The following is a 16,770-nucleotide window of genomic DNA, read 5'->3' as shown; positions in this document are numbered from 1 at the left end:
CATATACCACGTGTCAGCACTGTTCTAGGTTCTGTGGAAGCAGAGATGAAGGAGAGAAAAAATCACCTTCAAGAAGCTTACAAGGGGAGGCAGGCACACTCAAAGGTCGGGGAGGTTAAACAATCTGCCCAGGTCCTCGTGTTAATAAGGGGATTTGAACGCAGCTTTTATCACACTCCACCTCACCTGTCTACTAGGAAAGTGGTACCCTGTTATAACTACCAGGTTTTTGTGTTTGTTTCGGTGGCTGGGGGCAAGGCGGAGGGAGGAGGTGGAGGGAAGGTGTCTGGGAATTGCTGCGGAATCAGTGCTGGATCGCAGTAGCAGGCCATAAAGAAATGCATTTAGCTTGGAATCAGGACTTACATCCTAGTCAAAACTCGTGGACCCTGGGCAAGTCACTAAACCTCACTGTACTTCAGTTTTAGTATCTCTAAAAAGAGGGATTCGGCCTAGCAAGGAATGGTAAAATGGCCTCATTTTACCTAACAATTCAAGCCTCACTCATAGCGGCTGCCTAGGATCTTTCGGTAAGGAGGATTCTGAAGCCAAATTTGGGGCTGAGCAGCTAGAGCCAGAATTGACGAGTGATGTCTGCCATGAGCTCGGAAGGCTTATCAGCTGAGAACTCTATAACATTTCCAATGATTTGAGGTATCTGAGTGGGAGCCATTTCAATTTTGGTGAGAAAATTTCTTTCTTTCTTTTTTCTTTTTTTTTTTAAAACATCTTTATTGGAGTATAATTGTTTTACAATAGTGTGTTAGTCTCGGCTTTATAACAAAGTGAATCAGCCATACATATACACATATCCCCATATCCCCTCCCTCTTGCGTCTCCCTCCCTCCCACCCTCCCTATCCCACCGCTCTAGGTGGACACAAAGCACCGAGCTGATCTCCCTGTGCTATGCGGCTGCTTCCCACTAGCTATCTATTTTACATTTGGTAGTGTATATAAGTCCATACCACTTGGTGAGAGAATTTAAAAACCTCGGACTTCATGACTTTCTAACCAATTCACAGAACTTTCCTTTGAAAGATAGATGGCCTATCTTCTGACCTAAGACTGGAGATACTGTTGTGTTTAATTTTCACGTTAAACAGTTTTGTTACTATGGCATATTCATAAGAACCTAGAGTTTTGTTATTTAGAATGCTTCACTGAACATGAGTTCACCCATCACCACTGGGACTTGGGGGCAGAGTTTCTGAAGATCTCCCCACCCATGTGCCGTTTTGCACTGTGGCTTTGTCACCCACCCATTAAGAGTAAAGTCCATTTCCCCTCCCCTTGAATCTCTGCTAGCTAGACCTGTGGCTGCTTTGACAGAGAGTGTGGTGGAAGTGATGTGCTGAGACTTCTGAGCCTGGGCAGTAAAAAAGCCAGGGAGATCATTACCTTGTAGTTGCAGAAGATTTGGGGAAATCTGGGTGAAAGGTATACAGAATTGTTTGTACTATTTCTGCAAAGCTTTTGTAAGTCTGGAATATTTTCAAAATTAGAAGTAAAAGGAAAAGTTTTTTGTTCGTTTGTTTTTCAAAGGAAAGCCTGGCAGCTGCCACTTTTGCACTCTAACGCCTAAGGAGCCCAGACCTCCTGAGGCTGTCACACTGTGAGGCCCAAGTCAGCCACACTGAGAGGCCACGTGGAAGGAGGGAGAGGGGGAAAAGGGATACTGGATGGGGGATTTTTTTTTGCACTCAAAAAAACAATTCCTTGTTATGATGAACCAGAAGTACAAGATTTCACTGAAACTGAAAACAGCTGACAGAATACGACTGAACTTAAATTAACTTCATGGGAAACAAGAGGGTCAAACCAAGCCAGTAAGAGTGGAAAAGCCCAAGCCTGGACGGGACACGCATAAACATAGTAGCTTCTCAGCACGGGCATCACGTGACCCCTCCCAGCAGTGAGACAGCCAGCAGTCATGCTCCCATCCCTCTCTCTCTTCCAAAGCACCTGCCAAACCAAACAGCTTCTTCCTCTGTATTATTGGTGTAAGCCAACCCAATAGTGCCCCTTTAGACAACTATAAATATGAAAGCCAAGAAAGAAAGTTTGTAAATCCCATTCAAGGGTAGAAAGTACACATATTCAATGCAGCACACTGGTTATCTCCTATGTTCCAGGCCCAGGGAGCAGAGATAAATCCTTCCTGCCAAGTCCTGCCCAAATTATAGAATCTCTAACGCCAAGATTTGGGGTGATTTACTACATAGCAATAGAGAACCAAAACATATGTCAAGCTTCCACCTGCGGCAAAAAGTCTTAAGTTCTGGTTTGGCAAGACCTGGCTATCCAAATGGGTCTTTGAACCCAATCCTTGGGCTGACACATGCTCCTTGCCTAAGTGCTTTTGTATCCTGAGTTGCTTTTTATACAGCATCCCTACTCTTATTTCAGTAAGAAATCTCCCTGCATATCTAAGAATATTAGAAGATTCCCCCCCCTTTTTTGTAGTAGGGTTTTTGCTCCTTGTGTTGCCTCTGTTCCCTCAGTGTCCCTTTTTCCTGTCTGTTTTGGTCACCATCTATCATCTGGGGCCTTTACTCAGGTCTCCGATGATCCTCTGTTGTTAATATTTAAGGCTGAGGTTCTGTCACTTGCAATCTGAAGAGTCTTGACCAACACAAATGGTGGAAGCCTAAACTAAAATAGTATGAGCAAGGTTGACTGGAGTCAGACATTAAAGAGGTAAATTAGAGAGAACATGAAACCTAACTGAATTTGGAGAGGGGCGATGCTTTGAAAGAAGTCTGTATGGGGTGCAGCTGCAGCGCTTAGGAGTGGTAAATTCTATGGGAGGTGTGGGATACAGGAGGGAAAGCGTCACAGAAGTGCTGATATTCTGTTTGATCTCTCCGTACAGTTGGGCAGAATGGGAATGAGGAGTAGGGAGTGAAGGGAGCAGCATGGCTGGTTAGAGGCCATCCTCGATGGTGACATCCTTAACTCCAAGCTGCGGTAGTTACTGGATGAGACATTTGGTGGTCTTAGAAGGGGATGGCTATAATTTGCATATGGGAGAGAGGTGAATTGTTAAAAGGAAAGATTGGAGCGTGGTGGACTGTCTGCCAAGATGGCCACCAATGATTCCTCTCACTCTGTATTCACATGCTGTTCCTCCTAGTGAGATGGAATCTATTTTACACCAATGTTTGGGTTTTTTTGTTTTTTGTTTTTTTTGCGGTACGCGGGCCTCTCACTGCTGTGGCCTCTCCCGTTGCGGAGCACAGGCTCTGGACGCGCAGGCCCAGCGGCCATGGCTCACGGGCCCAGCCGCTCCGCGGCATGTGGGATCCCCCCGGACCGGGGCACGAACCCGTGTCCCCTGCATCGGCAGGCGGACTCTCAACCACTGCGCCACCAGGGAAGCCCTACACCAATGTTTATAACAGCCATTATTTATTATTCAAAATAGCTCAAAAGCAGATACCCAAATGTCCATCAACTAATGAACAGATGAATAAAATATGAACAGATGAATGAAATATGGTATATCCATACAATAAAATATTATTTGGCAAAGGAATGGAGCACTGATAGTTGCTACAACGTGGCTGAACCTTGAAAACATTACACTAAGTGAAAGAAGCCAGTCATAAGAGAGCGCATATTACATGATTCCATTTGTAAGAAAAGTTCAACACAGGCAAATCAATAGAGACAGAAAGTAGATTCGTGTAGGAGGAGAGTTAAGGAAATCGGGAGTGATTGCCAAAGGGTTTCTTTTCGGGGTGATGAAAATCTTCTGGAATTAGACAGTGCTGATGGTCACACAGCTCTGTGAATACACCAAAAACCACTGGATTGGACACTTTAAATGGGAGAATTGTATCGTATGTGAATTCTATCTCAATAAAGCTGTTGCCAAAAACGCAGGAGTGGGGGGAGATGGCATCTATTTCCCCTCCTGCTGAATCTGGCCAGCCTTTGAGCAACAGAATACAGGGTACGTGAGGCGGTGCCAGCTCTGGGCCTAGCCGTTAAAAGCCTGGCAGCTGCTACTTTCACACTCTTGGAAACTAGTTGCCGTGGAAAGGGAGATGTGTAGAGAGAGGCCTCATGGAGCTATACCCAGGCCTTCGTCACGTGAACGAGGCAGTCTTGGACATTTCAGCTCCAGCCAAGCTGACAGCTGGATTAAGTCATGCAAGTGACCCCAGGAGAGATCCCCTAAAGCCAACTCACAGAATCACGAGAAATAATAAATCACTGTTGCTTTAAGCCACTGAGTTTCAGGGTGGTATGTTATACAATAAATAACTGAATCACAACCTCTCTGAGCCTCAGATTCCACCTCTATAACATGGGACTAATGCTTCAGGGTCATTATGGAGATTATGCCAGTGACGCTAATGCCAGTGCAAGAAATACTAGTTGGTACAGTTGTTATTATTATTAAAAATCTCCCCAGGAGATCCTTGACATATTGCAGGTGTGCTCCCTGGGAAGCCTCATTCCCACAAGCACCTGCTGCTTCCAATCATATGGTTTCCAAAAAGCTGGCTTCCTGAGAAAAACAAAGGCTTAAAAAAAAAAATACAGGGGCTTCCCTGGTGGGGTAGCAATTGAGAGTCTACCTGCCAATGCAGGGGACATGGGTTCGAGCCCTGATCCAGGAGGATCCCATGGGCCACGAAGCAACTAAGCCCATGCACCACAGCTGCTGAGCCTGCGCTCTGGAGCCCGCGAGCAACAAGTGCTGAGCCCGCATGCCACAACTACTGAGGCCCGTGCTCCTGGAGCCTGTGCTCCGCAGTGGGAGAAGCCACTGCAATGAGAAGCCTGCGCATCGCAACGAAGAGTAGCCCCTGCTCGCCACAACTAGAGAAAGCCCGCGCACAGCAACGAAGACCCAATGCAGCCAAAAATAAATTAATTAAAAAAATACAATATCTGAAAAAATGAAATTTGAACTAAAAAATAGACTACCAAAGAAGGTTCTGCTTAGATTATCCATCTACCCACCGACCTGTCCATTCAACACTTTATTAAACTCTTACTAATTACCAGACACCAATTAAGAGTAGCTAAGACCCTAAAACAAATAATTTCCACCTAGGTAGCTGTTAACAGAAGGGACTACACACATGAACTTCAGCTGAGAGATGGCATATGCAGTAGTAGATACATCTAAAATCATCCTGCTAGAGAAAAAAACCCTTAAATTTCTGCAGAGAGCTCAAAGACACATGCTTAGAATACAGGCCCCAAGAATGATTCCGATTGGGGATCCCAGGAGCAATATAAAGAGAAAGAAATGAAAGAGGTCCCTAAAAAGCACATCCCTTAGTGAGAGGGGCGTCAGAGGGTCCCATTCACAGAACCTGGACCCCAGGTTGAGAGAAGAACTTGACCACCTGGCATCCCCTGCCATACCTGGTATAGAACAGGTCTGGGCAATTAACAATGCACAGGCTGATGACAGAAAGAGAAATCCTGTAGAAAAGGATGTTAAACAGCTTTCAACTGCATTTATGAAATCACTGATAAATTGATAACACTGAAATAAAAAAGCCTTTTAATCCTAAGAAGAATTAAGATATTATTTTTTTTCCCTCAAAAACGCTGATATAATACTTAAATTACACCAAAGGTAAGAAAGAGGGCCAAACCTGTATTTTCTGCATGAGGGGACAAGGTCCACTGAGCCCAGAAAGCACTTATTCTAGACAAGCTCTATAATGTTCCAAATCCACTGAATGGTAGTTACAGTCAGTATAAACAATACAGGCCCAGAAATGGCCTACAAACCATACAGCAGGAGGGCTATGGGTGAAAGACACAACCTAGGGAGGCACTGGCCTGAATCTATTGTTTAATACAAATGCTGGGCTGACTTTTTTTTCATTGACATATAACATATACTAAAGTGCACAAATATTAAGTGTGTGGCTTGAAAATGTTTATACCCAGATTAAGATAAAAGAATACTCCTAGGGCTTCCCTGGTGGCACAGTGGTTAAGAATCCGCCTGCCAATGTAGGGGACATGGGTTCGAGCCCTGGTCCGGGAAGATCCCTCATGCTGCAGAGCAACTAAGTCCGTGCACCACAACTACTGAGCCTGCGCTCTAGAGCCCGCGAGCCACAACCACTGAAGCCCGTGCGTCTAGAGCCTGTGCTCCACAAGAAGAGAAGCCACCGCAGTGAGAAGCCCACACACTGCAACGAAGAGTAGCCACCACTCGCCACAAATAGAGAAAGGCTGCACACAGTAATGAAGACCCAATGCAGCCAAAAACAAAAAACCAAAAAAACTCCTAATACCCCAGAAGTTCCCCTGTGTCCTTCCTAGTCAATAACAAACCCTATCCTAGTCTCCGACACCACAGCCAGGAGTAACCACTATTTTGATCTCCATCACCATAGATTAGTTAGGCTTAATCTTGAAAGGCACATAAACGGAATCATATCTTATGTGGTCTTTTCAGTTGGCCTTCTTTCATTCATCACAGGGTTACCTTGTTTTGAAGCAGAAACCCCAGAAACTGAGATTTATTTTCAGGAAATCCCCCTCTCATGTCATAGACCTGGATGCCAACTGCTCTGATTTATACTGGTTGCACTTCCTGCAGTCCTCCAAGCACGTTGTAACAATTTATAACAAAACAGAACCTTGGATTGTAAAAGTTTTCCTTCAAGATAAACTAAATCTTTTAAAGCTATTCAAATCTATTCAATCTCAATACAGCCCCTGACTTGACCCCATAAAAGTAAAATCTTTCCCATACCGAGCGCACAATTCCTCTTAAACCTATTTTTCTTCCTTGGCATCCACCCATTTTAAAGAACCCTCAAATTCTGAAATAAAATGAATTGTCAGTTCTGTTACTACTTTTGATTAGTAAGAGGTTAAACTATAGGAAAATCTCTGAGGCAGCCTAAGGCCCTAAATTCAGACAAATGTGTCAGGTCAGAAAAGACAGGAAAGGGACAACAGTACAGCAATAAGGTACAGGTACAGATTCCACAGTCAAACTTTCAGGATTCAGATCTGGGGTCTGGCCATTTCTAGTTGGGTGGCGTTGGGCAAGTCGTTACTCCACTATGTGTCTCAATTACTTCACTGTAAAATGGGAATAACTTCATAAGACTGTTGCAAGGATTAAATGTGAATGTATATAAAGCTCTTAGGAGAGCACCTGGCACATAATAAGCACTCGGTAAGAATAAGCTATATGCAAAAGCTGAAAGCTCTAAGACAGCAACTATTCTGCAAACCAAAAGGTTATAAAACAGTCATAACGGTCACCAAGACATGTAGCACAGTGCTTCTCAAGATGTTTCCTTCCTAACCCTTCACAGACTGCTACTTTTTTGTAAAATGCAAGATTCCATGCTCGAATGTCACAGCAATGTCAAATTGCTCTCAAAGTTTTAAGATTTTTACTCTCACTTTCTGTATTTATCTCATTGCAGCCTGATAGCCTCTCAGGGACTGGCACTTGTCTGCACAGCCAACTTTGAGTAGCACTGTTCCAGCACACAAGAAGGACTCAGAAGCCTGCTGACAACTCAGCTAGCAGGTTAAATAGAATTATGAAAACATATTAGTAAAGAAAACCCACCCCAATAGCAGGGGCAAGAGGATGACTTGAGGGTCAACAAGTTGAGACATAAAACAATCCCAACAGGCTAAACCTGTAAAGCAAAACTGGCTGCCAGAGCAAGAATCCAACTGGTACTTTGCCCCCTCTCACTGCTCGAGGAGATGCCTTCAGAAAACATGTCGGCCAGGAAGTCATCAGCCCCACAGGGGACAAGAGAAAGGAGGCAGAATTGATTCAGCCCTCCCAAGAAAGAAGTCCTTCTCAGGAGTTAGAAGCCACCCTAAGCAGTCACCAAGCTTTGGAAATGTCAACCATGGCAAACAAAGGCCAGAGTTTCTTCTCTGCCAAAGAAAACATGCAAACATTTCCATTGGTGACACTGGACTGTACACATGCACACCTACGTAATACACATACAGTCGTCCCTCGGTATCCACGGAGGATTGGTTTCAGGACCCACATGATACCAAAATCTGCGGTGGCGCAAGTCCCTTATATATAAATACCTTATATGAAAGGTATTTGCATATAACCTACGCACATCCTCCTATATACTTTAAATCATTTCTAGATTATTTATAATACCTAACACAATTTAAATAGTTGTAAATACAACGTGAATGTTATGTAAGTAGTTTCCGGAGCACAGTAAATTCAAGTTTTGCTTTTTAGAACTTTCTGGAGTTTTTTTCCCCCAAATATTTTCAATCTGGTGGTTGGTTGAATCTGTGGGTGCAGAACCTGCAGATATGGAGGACCAACTGTATACATGCCCCATTCACATCACAGTACCTGTGCTTTTAGGAGGCTCCTGAGGTCCGCCCTGCCAGCCGTACTGTGGGTATCCTTGGTAGGGGTACCCCTGAGGAGGTGGGTAGGGTCCCCCCATAGGTCCTGGAGGGTAGACCTCAGGCCCCATCGGTTGCTGTGGATAAGGTGGGTACGGAGCCGTCGGACCGGGCCCTGGATACGGTGGAGGGTTCTCTTGGTTCATCAGGGACCTGCTGAGTACACCTAAGAGACAGACAATGAAAGTTATTTGCATTTAATCTGGGGAAATCGTTAGGATAAAAACTGTAATCATGAGATCATTTACAAATTGCCTTAAAGATATCTTAAACCTCTTGCACATCTTCAGCTCTGCCCATTTTGTTTCCTTCTCACCATCACAATTGGCAAATATCTCATGTATCTGTTTGCCTTTTGTCTGCCTCCCCCACTAGACTACAGGCCGTGACAGCAGGAATCACATCAGTTTGGGGTCACCACCATGACCCTGGAGCTTAGCATAGTGATTGGCACAAGGCAGGCCCCAGTAAATGTGCTGAATGAAGAACCGATTATTATTTTGTTTTTTAATTCTCTAAAATATCCATAAATGTGATTGGATAGCTCTAAGAAGAAGGCAGAAAGTCTAAAAGCATTAATTATGAATCAGATCAGCAGAGGCTGACCTGGTGACAGAAATCCTCCAACAAACACGGCTGGGCCACGATGGGGTTTTCTAACAAGCAGCAACACCGGCAGTGAGTGACCAGTGAGTGTAAAGGTTGCCCCACCCTGGGCACTGCGTGATCTGGTTGCTCTCCTGAGACCCACAGCTCTGAGCAGTTGAGCAGTGTGCTCGGTTGTCACTACACAAAGGGCAGAACTGCCCACAGAACATGCTAAGCATCTCCTCTGACCATCCAGGCTCCCAGGACTCTGGAGCACTCCCCAGGAGCCCCCACTTTGTTTTACAGGTTCCTGTTCTGGGTGGTTTGCTTCTGTGAGGGAGGCCATTTCTTCCCAGTCCCCAAAGCCTTTTATCCATTCTCTTGATTGGGCCTGAAGTCTGGAGGGGGCCAGAATCTCCTTTCTATCATCTCTGTAGCCCCCGAAGTGCCTGACACAATGACTTCCTGATTAAAAGCATTACTGGGGAATGCAAAGTACATATATTCTGGATGAACATGATTGCTGTCATCTTGCTGCCTTGTACTCACCCCTCTCCTGTACTGATATTTAACGTTTTACCTATCTGAGTAAGTTAATAGAGGGAAGAGTCTCATACTCAAAATTTAATAATTTCACCATTAATTCTTTTTCATAATATGCAATCAATAAATTCATAAATGACTCTATAAGAAGAACAGAGTAGCCATAAAGTAAGGTTCCCTAGAAAATCTGCATTAAAACAGTGGACTTTGCTGGCTACCCATGCAACAACCACATTCCCCTTCATAAGTCAGATTTCCAGTTAAGTATCCATTCTTTCTTCCTGTAGTTCATGTGCTTTGGGGGAAGCTCATTCCTTACCAGTTCCAGGGTGAGCCCAATCTAACCTAAGCCAATCCAGGTCACCCCTTCCTCTTTTCCATCAAGACTGATTCAAGGACTCCAGGACTAAGCCAATCACAAATGGCATCCCTTGGCCACTCAGATTAGTTCGAAGGTGGTTTGATCAGTTAAAATCTTGGGGCCTGGGCTTCCCTGCTGGCACAGTGGTTAAGAATCCGCCTGCCAATGCAGGGGACAAGGGCTCAAGCCCTGGTCCGGGAAGTTCCCACATGCCACGGAGCAATGAAGCCCACGAGCCACAACTACGGAAGCCTGCATGACTAGAGCCCATCCTCCGCAACAAGAGAAGCCAGCGCGATGAGAAGCCCACGCACCGCAACGAAGAGTAGCCCCCCGCTCGCCGCAACTAGAGAAAGCACGCACGCAGCAAGGAAGAGCCAACGCAGCCAAAACTAAATAAATAAATAAAATAAATTTAACAACAACAACAACAAAAACAAAAATCTTGGGCCTCTCCTAACACACTCCCAACCTTCCCTTCCCCTTAACACAGTCAAATACACGGTCTAGCAAGGACATGGCCTACAAAATTGCTGACAGCCAATCTGCAGCCGTGAGGGAGCCACCAGCCTTAAGATGAAGTAGATACTTCAGAAAGGTAGAGCAGAAAGAAGGAAAGAAATGGGATCCCAGGGACTTCCCTGGTGGTCCAGTGGTTAAGACTCTGCACTCCCAATGCAGGGGGCCTGGGTTCGATCCCTAGTCAGGGAACTAGATCCTACATGCCACAACTAAAACAACAACAAAAAAGATCCCGCAGGCTGCAATGAAGGTCCCGCACGTGGCAACAAAGATTCCGTGTGCAGCAACTAAGACCCAACGCAGCCACATACATACATACATAAATACATAACTAAATAATTTTTTAAAAAATAAAGAAAGAAATGGGATTCCAGATGACTTTATAATAGCTCATAAATCAGATTAAAACCCAACCTAGGGCTTCCCTGGTGGCGCAGTGGTTGAGAGTCCGCCTGCCGATGCAGGGGACACGGGTTCGTGCCCGGGTCCTGGAAGATCTCACATGCCGCGGAGCAGCTAGGCCCGTGAGCCATGGCCGCTGAGCCTGCGCGTCCGGAGCCTGTGCTCCGCAAAGGGAGAGGCCACAACAGTGAGAGGCCCCTGTACCACACAAAAAAAAAACACAAAAAACAAAACACCAACCTAACCTAAGCTACCTCTGTAGAATTTCCACTACTAGGAACCAATAGTAAGGTAAGCTAATGAACCCCTCTGATTGATGTTCAAGCAAGCAGACATTTATGCAGTGCTGACTGTGCCTGGCACTGTGCTAAGTAGTGGGGTATAGAAATGGATATGCTTCAAATCCTTCCCCTGGACAACAGGTTAAAAAGACAAACATAAGGATGGTAGTTTTTAGAAAAGGTGGTAAACAGACTGCTGGGTAGCAGTAGGGGCTTAAACTCAGTTGAGAGGAGGTGGGAGTGAGGAGAGTGTCACTTGAAGGAGGGGATAATAAACTGAAACTTTGTAAGATGAAATCAGAATGGCTAGAAGATCTCTCTTTTGACCTCATCTGCATTCTGTCTCTCATTCTTCTTTCTTCAGGGGCCTGGGAGGGATTCAGAAAAGAACTAGGGTTCTTTCCCTTCTTTGCTCTCTGGTCTATGCCAACGTGGCATCACACTCTGATCTGGAAATGGCCTTTCCCTTTACCCTAAACCAAAGGCTCACGGTGACAAACACTGCAATCATCACGTGAACCTGGGCACCTAACTGCTGACTACTTCTGCATTCCCTCTCTCCTGCCTGGAAGGCTGTGGTAAACCTAGAGAGCCCTGGTTAACACAGAAATCAGTCTCATTAACCCCCCTACAGCTATTCCATTAGTTATTTTTTAAGACACAGAAGTAGAACACAGCCATCATAACTAGTCTTTCCTAAAGTTCAGTGTGTGTGTGTGTGTCCTCTGTACTGACCTAATTCCATCAAAACTGCAGTTTAACTTCATTAATCCAACAAGACCCTGTAATAATGATCATTCTCCCTCTAGCAAAGTCTACACCTATATTTCTCTGAAGACACTGCCCTTCTAAGAAAAATGAGCAGTGAGAAGGCACAGAGAACAAAGTGTTTAGAACTATCACAACTTCACACCTCAATGTTTCATGACTTTTCTTGATCGATCTATGTGTATCTATTCCTCATTATTCCTGGGACCCTCAAGACTCTCCCAAATGTATGTGTCCTCCCCTTTCTCCCTCAATCATGTTTCCCCCTCGTTTTTAGTATGTAACTTTCTCCCTCTGCCTGAGAAATTGCTTAATGTCTGGGGTCAGGGGAACCCCATGTACTACTCAGAGGCACTTATAAAGAGCATAACCCATACAGGTGCTCTACTGTCATGACCAACCCCCACCCCACACTCTGTCCTGTGTTCCCAGAACACAGTCACCTTAGAGGAATAAAATCTGGAACTATTTTCAGTTTCCTCTAAGCAGGAAAAAAATCCCAGTAAGAGAACAGCAAAAGTCATAGAAATAGCATCTGTGTCAAGATCAAAGATTCCAGAGCTGGCATCTTAAAAGCAGGATTTCACCCAGTGGGAATCAATTGTTCCCATGCTTGTACAGAAGCAAACCCAAGTAAAGAAAGATTCCCTCACATTGACACAGTCTAGTACAAACCACTTAACATAAGCGAAATATAAATGAGCTTTAAATTTAAGGTATGATACAAAACTTTAAAACGTGAATGTTTTCCCTTATAAATTTGGTCGGGTGAAATGTAAGCTCTACTATAGTAGAGTGTGTTACACTGAGGATCAAATGTAAACAGTGGAAATTGTAGCATTAAAGACAAATCATGGCTCCAAAAGAGACAGCTCAAATCAAGCAGCAGCCAAGATCCATTAAAACTGCATTGAATCTGGGCTTCCCTGGTGGCGCAGTGGTTGACAATCCGCCCGCCAGTGCAGGGGACACGGGTTCGATCCCTGGTCCGGGAAGATCCTGCATGCCGTAGAGCAGCTGGGCCCGTGCGCCACAACTACTGAGCCTGCGCTCTAGAGCCCACGAGCCACAACTACTGAGCCCACATGCCACAACTACTGAAGCCTGTGTACCTGGAGTCCGTGCTCTGCAACAAGAGAAGCCACCACAATGAGAAGCGCACAAATCGCAACAAAGAGTAGCCCCCACTCACTGCAACTAGAAAAAAGCCCGTGCGCAGTGACGAAGACACAACACAGCCAGAAACAATAAATAAATTTTTTAAAAAACCACTGCATTGAATCTATTTGCAAAAGAATTCAGATTAATGATAGTAAAGATGATCCAAGATCTCAGGAAAAGAATGGAGGCATAGACCGAGAAGACAAGAAATGTTTAACAAAGAGCTAGAAGATCTAAAAAACAAACAAATGGAGGTGAACAATACAGTAACTGAAGTGAAAAATACACTAGAAGAAATCAATAGCAGAATAAATGAGGCAGAAAAACTGGTGAGCTGGAAGACAGAATGGTGGAAATTAATGCCATAGAATAGAATAAAGAAAAAAGAATGAAAAGAAATGAAGACAGTCTAAGAGACCTCTGGGACAACATGAAACACACTAACATTTGCATTATAGGGGTCCCAGAAGGAGAAGAGAGAAAGGACCTGAGAAAATATTTGAAGAGACAATAGCTGAAAACTTCCCTAGCATGGGAAAGGAAACAGTCACCCAAGTCCAGGAAGCACAGAGAGTCCCATACAGGATAAACCCAAGGAGGAACACGCTGAGACACATAGTCAAATTGACAAAAAATTAAAGACAAAGAGAAAATATTAAAAGCAACAAGGGAAGGGACTTCCCTGGTGGCACAGCGGTTAAGAATCCGCCTTCCAGTGCAGGGGATGTGGGTTCAATCCTGGTCAGGGAACTAGATCCCACATGCATGCCACAACTAAGGAGCCCACTGGCAGCAACTAAGGAGCACATAGGCTGCAACTAAGAAGCCAGTGAGCCGCAACTAAGGAGCCCACCTGCTGCAACTAAGACCCAGCACAACCAAAATAAATAAATAAAATAAAAAATTTTTTAAAGCAACAAGGGAAAAGCAACAAATAACATAAAAGGGGGGTGGGACTTCCCTGGTGGTGCAGTGGTTAAGAATCTGCCTGCCAATGCAGGGGACAGGTGTTCAAGCCCTGGTCCAGGAAGATCCCACATGCCGCGGAGCAACTAAGTCCATGCGCAACAACTACTGAGCCTGCACTCTAGAGCCCGCGAGCCACAACTACTGAAGCCCATGCGCCCAGAGCCTGTGTTCCACAACAAAGAGAAGCCACTGCAATGAGAAGCCCATGCACCACAACGAAGAGTAGTCCCCGCTCACCGCAACTAGAGAAAGCCCGCGTGCAGCAACGAAGACCCAATGCAGCCAAAAATAAATAAATAAAATTAAAAATTTGTTTAAAAAAGAAAAAAACATACAAGGGGGGAGTTCCCTGGCAGTCCAGTGGTTAGGACTCGTCACTTTCACTGCTGGGTGAAAGCCCTGGGTTCAATCCCTGTTGGGAAACTAACATCCCACAAGCTGCTTGGTGGAAAAACAAAAACAAAAAAACATACATGGGAATTCCCATAAAGTTATCAGCTGATTTTTCAGCAGCAACTGCAGGCCAGAGGGGAGTGGCATGATGTATTTAAAGTGATGAAAGGGAAGAACCTACAACCAAGAATACTCTACCCAGCAAGGCTCTCATTCAGATTTGACAGAGAAATCAAAAGCTTTACAGACAAACAAAAGCTAAGAGAATTCAGCACCACCAGACCAGCTTCGCAACAAATGCTAAAGGAACTTCTCTACATGGAAAAGAAAAGGCCACAACTAGAAATAAGAAAATTATAAGTGGAAAAGCTCACCAGTAAAGGCAGGAAATCATCCACACACAAATATGATATGAAAACCAGCAATCACGAGAAGAGGAGAGCACAAATGTAGGATATTAGAAATGAATTTGAAATTAAAAGACTGGCAACTTAAGACAATCATGTTTATATAGCTAGTGGGAAGCAGCCGCATAGTATAGGGAGATCAGCTCGGTGCTTTGTGACCCATAGAGGGGTTGGATAGGGAGGGTGGGAGGGAGGGAGACGCAAGAGGGAAGAGATATGGGGATATATGTATATGTATAACTGATTCACTTTGTTATAAAGCAGAAACTAGGGCTTCCCTGGTGGCGCAGTGATTGAGAGTCCGTCTGCCGATGCAGGGGACACAGGTTTGTGCCCCGGTCTGGGAAGATCCCACATGCCGCGGAGCGGCTGGGCCCATGGGCCATGGCCGCTCAGCCTGCGCGTCCGGAGCCTGTGCTCCGCAACGCAAGAGGCCACAATAGCGGGAGGCCACAATAGTGAGAGGCCCGCGTACCGCAAAAAAAAAAAAAAAAAAAAAAAAAGCAGAAACTAACACACCACTGTAAAGCAATTATACTCCAATAAAGATGTAAAAACATTAAAATAATAATAATAAAGTAAGATTCCACAGGGCGGGGGGAAAAACAAAAAACCTTCATGGGAACCGCAAACTGAAAATCTAAAATAGATAAAAAACGCACAAAAAAGAAAAAGCAATCCAAACACAACACTAAAGTTAGTCATCAAATCACAAGAGAAGAGAACGAAAGAGGAAGGGGAGAAAGAAGACCTACAAAAACAAATCCAAAATAATTAACAAAATGGCAATAGAAACATACATACTGATAATTACCTTAAATGTAAATGGATTAAATGCTCCAACCAAAAGATACAGAATGGCTGAATGGATACAAAAACAAGACCTGTATACATGCTGTCTACAAGAGACCCAATTCAAATCTAGGGACACATACAGACTGAAAGTGAGGGGATGGAAAAAGGTATTCCATGCAAACAGAAATCAAAAGAAAGCTGGAGTGGCAACACTCATATCAGACAAAGTAGACTTTAAAATAAAGACTGTTACAAGAGACAAAGAGGACACCACATAATGATCAAGGGATCAATCCAAGAAGATATAACAATTATAAATATATATGCACCCAACATAGGAGCACCTCAATATACAAGGCAAATACTAACAGCCATAAAAGGAAGAATCGACAGTATCACAATAACAGTGGGGGACTTTAACACCCCACTTTGATCAATGGACAGATCATCCAGACAGAAAATCAATAAAGAAACACAGGCCTTAAATGACACATTAGACTATATGGACTTAATTTATATTTATAGAGCACTCCATCCAAAAACAGCAAAATAAACATTATTTTCAAGTGCACATGGAACATACTCCAGGATTGATCACACGCTGGGCCACAAAGCAAGCTTCGGTAAATTTAAGAAAACTGAAATCATGTGAAACATCTTTTCCAACCACAACACTCAGATTAGAAATCAATTACCGGAAAAAAAAAAAAACTGTAAAAAAACACAAAAGTGGAGGCTAAACAATATATTATTAAACAACCAATGCATCACCAAAGAAATCAAAGAGGAAATCAAAAAATACCTACAGACAAACAACAATGAAAACACAATGACCCAAAACCTATGGGACACAACAAAAGCAGTTCTAAGAGGGAAGTTTATAGCAATACAATCTTACCTCAGGAAACAAGAAAAATCTCAAACAACCTAACCTTACACCTAAAGCAACTAGAGAAAGAACAAACAAAACCCAAAGTTAGTAGAAGGTAAGTAATAAAGATCAGAGCAGAAATAAATGAAATAGAAACAAAGAAAACAATAGAAAAGATCAATGAAACTAAAAGCTGTTTCTCTGAAAAGATAAAAAAAAAAAATTGATAAATCTTTAGCCAGCCTCATCAGGAAAAAAAAGGGAGAAGGCTCAAGTCAATAAAATTAGAAATGAAAAAGGA

At 43.9% G+C, this 16,770-nt stretch overlaps 1 non-coding gene across 1 annotated transcript; it reads left to right on the top strand.

Annotated features, from left to right (window-relative positions):
- The first annotated feature begins 10,538 nt into the window (after positions 1-10,538).
- TRNAG-CCC (transfer RNA glycine (anticodon CCC)) lies at positions 10,539-10,611 on the top strand. Its single transcript has one exon. It is a non-coding gene; the product is annotated as a tRNA-Gly (tRNA).
- The last annotated feature ends 6,159 nt before the right edge of the window (positions 10,612-16,770 follow it).

Source organism: Phocoena phocoena, chromosome 3 (assembly GCF_963924675.1).
Source record: "Phocoena phocoena chromosome 3, mPhoPho1.1, whole genome shotgun sequence".
NCBI classification, from domain to species: domain Eukaryota; kingdom Metazoa; phylum Chordata; class Mammalia; order Artiodactyla; family Phocoenidae; genus Phocoena; species Phocoena phocoena.
Note: the sequence above shows the minus strand (reverse complement) of the source record. Positions and strands in the feature narration are given on the sequence as shown.